The following is a 6,000-nucleotide window of genomic DNA, read 5'->3' on the forward strand; positions in this document are numbered from 1 at the left end:
AGGTGCCACGGAAAGTCTCTTGACAGTGGGAGGGACCATTGTGTCCAATGCTGTACTCCGTTACAGAGGCAAAAGACCAGTTCCATGAGGAGCTTGACATTGCAAGCAGCAGAATTCCAAAGTCAACACATCTTTACCTACAGGAGGTTTTCAACACAAGTGCGCGAGCACCACGAGACATGGCCTTCCTGCCTTGGACATCATAGCCTGGGAAAGATAAATGAGAACCAATAGCGTCTACTTAAGCTTTGCTGCTACCATATGCTTTGTGTAACTAAGACCTTTCAGAACAAACTATGCCACAAGGTGTCCTGGAGGCACTGGCACTAGTTGGATCTGATCATCACCAGACATAAGTCTCTGAACATCCTTCTCAAAACACAGTTACCAGATTGCTGACTGTGATACAGATCATTCTCTGGTGTGCACTAGATAAAAGCCAACAGTTCCACAATTCAATTGAACAGGTATTTCTGGCATTCCCACACAGCAGAAGTGAAATAAACATACTTTGAGTCACCAGTTACAATACCGCATTCTCAGGAAGAAAAAGTGGAGAAATGCTGACTGTTTTGAGGCTAGCATCACTGTGATGGAACCTGTCACTGAAGCCAAGCAATCTGCTCTCACTAATCGCAAAAGAAATCCAAGCAAGGAAACTCTGAATGCCACTTGAAGTAAAGTTCAGCAGACTAGGCAGTGCGACTACTGGTTACAACTCTGCCAGAACATCCAGGTGTCCTTCGACACACGGAATGTCAAGGGCATGTATGAAGGGATAAAAAAGGCCCCAGGTCCACCAGTAAAGAAAAGAAAGGCAGGGGAGATCATCACTCACTGCAATAAACAATTGAAAAGGTGGGTGGGACATTACCATGAGTTGTACTCTAGGAAGAACACTGACACTGAGGAAGCTCTAGACAGCCTAGAAAGCCTGCCCGTCATGACAAAGCTGGATATTGAATCCACAATAGCAAGTTGGTGCGATACTGCCTGAACTTCTCAAGCAAGGGAAATGGAAACTTCTGCAGGATCTGCACAAACTTCTCTCTATGCTAGAGGGAGTGAGCAGTGCCTCAGGATATGCGTGATGCAGAGATTGTGACCTTGTATAAGGACAAGGTCGACTGCAGCGATTGCAACAGCTATTGAGGCACCTCCCTGCTGAGCATCATAGGAAAGGTATTTGCCTGTGTTGCCCTTGTCAAGCTGCAGATCCTAGCTGAACGCTTCTGCCAGAATCCCAGTGTGGTTTCAGAACTGGAAGATCTACACTTGATATGATCTTCTCTGGCAGCTGCATAAGAAATTTTGTGAACAAAAGAGACCACTATATATTGCCTTCATTGATCTCACCAAAGCATTTGATCATGTGTGGAGAGACAATCTATTTAACTGATGGGAGAAAATTGGCTGCCTACTGAGGTTACTCAGTCTGATCTCCTCTTTCTATGATAACGTAATGGGTAAGGTCAGCCATGAATGGGCAGCATTGGAACCCTTTGAGATCCACAGTGGGGTCAATCAGGGTTGTGTTCTGGCACCAACACTCTGGCAAATTCTCTTTGCTTGCTGTTTATGCCTTCAGACCAAGTACAGAGGGTGCCTATTTACATGCCAGAATTGGTGGAAAGCTGTTCAGCCTTGCTCACCTAAGATCGAAGACAAAACTACGCCAAGTCCTCGTCAGAGTTGCTCCACCATGATGATGCCACACTAACATTCCACACTGAGGAACACCTGCAGCGGTAAATAGACAGACTCTCTCAGCATCAGGAAGACAAACGTCATGGTCCAGGATATTGCCATCCCGCCATCTATCAACATTAACAATGTGAAGCTGGAGGTTGTTGATAGCTTCACATATCTAGGCTCTACAATCAACTGCGATCTGTCACTTGATGCCGAAATCAACACACATACTGCTATATCTGCAACTGTTATGTCCAAGCTGAATTAGAAAGTGTGGAACAACAGCAACCTGAGTAAGAACTTACTACGAAAATACAAATTAGGAGGAGTAGGCCATTTGGCCCCACATGCCTGCTCCACCATTCAATAAGATCATGGCTGATCTGATTGTGGCCTCAACTCCACCTTTCTTCCTAACCCCTATACCCTTTGATTTCCTTGTCTACACTGCTGTCTAAGGAAAAGAGTTCCATAAACTCATGACCTTCTGAAAGAAAAAAAAATCTCCTCATCTCTGTATTAAATGGGAGACCCCCTACTTTTAAACTGTGTCCCCTAGTTCTGGTGTCTCCTACATGGGGAAACATCCTTTCAGCATCCACCCTGTCAAGTCCTATCAGGATCTTATATGTTTCAATAAGGTCGCCTCTCATTCTTTTGAACTCCAATGGATACAGGCCCAACCTGTCCAACCTTTCCTCATAGGATCACCCCCTCATTCCAGGAATCAGTCAAGTGAACCTTCTCTGAACTGCTTCTAACACAATTATGTATTTTCCTAAATCAGGAAACCAAAAGTGTACACAGTACTCTACATGTGGTCTCACCAATACCCTCCACAACTATAGCAAAACATCCCTACCTTTTTATTCCATTCCACTTGCATTAAGTGACAACATTCCTTTTGCCTTCCTAATAACTTGCTGTACCTGCATACCAACATTTTGTGATTCACGCACGAGGACACCCTAATCCTTCTGTACCTCAGAGTTCTGCAATCTTTCCCCATTTAAATAATATGCTGCTTTTTATTCTTCAAAGTTGACAAGTTCACATTTTCCCACTAATACTCCATCTGCCAAATTTCTGGGCACTCACTCAACTTATCTATATCCCTTTGCAGACTCCTTATGTCCTCTTCACAACTTACTTTCTTACCTATCTTTGTGTCATCAGCAAATTGAGCATTTTGTCCCTTCATCCAAATTTAGATTGTAAATAGTTGAGGCCCCAGCACTGATTCCTGTGTCAGTCCACTCATTACATCTTGCCAACCCAAAAGGATCCATTTATACCTACTTTCTGTTCCCTTTTAGCTAACCAATCCTCTATCCACATAAGATACCCCCTACACTGAGTTCTTATTTTGCGTAGTAACCTTTGATGTGGTACCTTGTCAAATGCCTTCTGGAAATCTAAGTACAGCACATCCACAGGTTTCCCCTTATCCACATTGCTTGTTACTTCCTCAAAGAACTCTAATAAATTAGTCAAACATGATTTCCATTTTACAAACCCATGTTGATGCTGCCTGATCACATTGAGATTTTCTATGTGCCCCACTATAACCTCCATAATGACAGATTCCAACATTTCCCTATGACAGATGTTAAGATGGCCTATAGTTTCCTGGTTTCTGTCTTCCTCCTTTTTTGAATAGGGGAGTTACATTTGCTATTTTTCAATCTGATGGGACCTCTACAGAATTTAGGCAATTTTGGAAAATTAAAACTTACTATCTAGCAGCTACTTTTTCAAAGACGTTAGGATGAAGTCCATCAGTATCTGGGGACTTTAGTTCTAATAATTTTCTCTGTAGTCTTTCCCTGTTGATTGTAATTGTTTTAAGTTCATCCTTGCACCCCCCCCCCCCCCCCCCCCCCCCCCCCCACTTTCATCTCCCGATTCACACTTATTTCTGGGATGTTATTTGTATTCTCTACAGTGAAGACAGATGCAAAATATCTGTTCAATTCATCCACTATTTACTTATTTTCCATTATTAATTCCCAAGACTCTCTCTATAAAGGACCAACTCTTCTTTTTTAATTACCTGTAGAAACTCTTACTATCTGTGTTTATATTTCTAGCTAACATTCTCTCATACTCTAATTTCTCCCTTATTACTTTTTAGCCATTCTTTGCTGCTTCTTATGTCCTGTCCAACCTTCTAATGTGCCACTAATCTTTGTGTGGAATTGTATGTTTTTTCTTTCAATCTGATGCTATCCTTAAATCCTTAGTTAGCCATGGTGATACATCCTCCCCCTAGAGTCTTTCTTACTCACTCGAATGCATCTTTGTTGAGTCTTACGAAATATCTCCTTAAATGTCTGCAACTGCATCTCTGCTGACTCATCCTTAACCTAATTTCCCAGTTCACTTTAGCCAACTTTGTCTTCATACCCTCATAATTCCCTTAAGTTTAAAACACTAGTCTTAGACCCACCATTCTCTCTCTTGAACTGAATGCGAAAATCAATCATGTTATGATCACTGCTACCAAGAGCACTTTTACTATAAGGTCATTAATTAATCCCATCTCATTGCACATTACCAGGTTTTGTATCGCCTGCTCTCTGGTTAGCTGTATCATGTGCTGCTGTGAGAAATTGTCCCTAAAACACACTATGAACTCATCTTCCAGGCTACCTTTTCCAATCTGATACACTCAATCTATATATAGATTAAAATCATCCATGATTATCGCCTTACCTTCCTCACAAGCCCCCATTCTTTCTTCCTGTATACCCCGACATACAGTGTGGTTACTGTTAGGGGCCCTATAAACTACTCCCACAAGTGACTTCCTAGCTTTACTATTCCTGATCTCTACCTAAATTGTACATCTTGATCTCTCTCTCTGTTGTACTAATTTCATCCTTAATTAAACCACAAGTCTCCAGGCCTGCATCCTCAGTACACTCCTAATAGTGTGAGATTGGGACAAAATAGGCAGGAGAAAAGGAACAGTTTACACCTTTGTTACCTCAGACATATCCTTAGCATCTCCTGGCAGGGCAAGATCACCAACTCAGAGATCCTAGAGCATGATAATTCCATCAGCATACACTCTTTGCTAATGGCATACACTGGCTTGGCCACGTTCATCATATAGATGGCAGCAGTATACCCAAAGACCTCCTGTACATTGAATTGGCCACTGGGTCACAACCTTCTAGGCATCCACATGCCCGCTAAAAGGACACCTGCAAGTGAATATGAAGATGGCGGATATTGACATTATATTGACAAAGGTAGAGATAGAGAGAGAGGAAGAGACAGACAGACAGTAAAAGACAAATTTACAAGGTTGGGAATCAGTGCGAGATCTGAAAGATAGCAGAGTGACAGAGAGAAAAGGATAGAGAGCCAGAGGGAGGGAGAGGAAGAAAGACACAGAGGGAGAGGAAGACAAAGGAGGATGGAGAGACAGAGAGAGAGGGATGGGGAGAAAGACAGAGGGAGATCAAGGAGGAAGAGGGACACGGAGGCAGAGGAAGACAAGAGAGGGTGAGAAAGAAAGCAAGACAAGAGAGGGTGAGAAAGAAAGCAAAACAGGTCTGGAACTAGAGGGGACACAGATTGAAGGCAATTGCTAAATGAACCAGGGTGTGGGGTGGGGAGTGGGGGTGGGGCGGAGGCGAGATGTGGGTGGGTTGGGTGGAGATAAGGAAACATATTTTTAACACAGTGAGTTGTGAGCTGGAAGGCTCTGCTAAAAGGGCGGTGGAATTCATGAGGAACTTTCAAAATGGATAATTGGATAAATACTTGAAGGGGAAAATTTACAGGGAGATGGGGAAAAGAGGAGGAGGAGGAGGGTATTAATTGGATGGCTCATTCACAGAGCTGACAGAGACACAAGGGACTGAATGGCTGCTTGTCTTGCAGTTTGATTGTGTAATCTGGATTTGTTGGGATTACACTTGGGGACATGTTGTTGACCTGTTCCTGGTGATTCTCACAGACTCTATCACTTCTTCCTCTTCTTCGCTCTGGTGGTCATGGATCAGCTTAATCCCATTTTGTGGAATTTTGTCATGATGGGGGATGAACTACAATAAAACCCAGAGATAAAAACAAAAAAACTGCGGATGCTGGAAATCCAAAACAAAAACAGAATTACCTGGAAAAACTCAGCAGGTCTGGCAGCATCGGCGGAGAAGAAAAGAGTTGACATTTCGAGTCCTCATGACCCTTCGACAGAACTTGAGTTCGAGTCCAAGAAAGAGCTGAAATATAAGCTGGTTTAAGGTGTGTATGTGGGGGGCGGACACACACCTTAAACCAGCTTATATTTCAGCT

This window comes from Carcharodon carcharias, chromosome 2 (genome assembly GCF_017639515.1).
Source record: "Carcharodon carcharias isolate sCarCar2 chromosome 2, sCarCar2.pri, whole genome shotgun sequence".
Lineage (NCBI taxonomy): Eukaryota > Metazoa > Chordata > Chondrichthyes > Lamniformes > Lamnidae > Carcharodon > Carcharodon carcharias.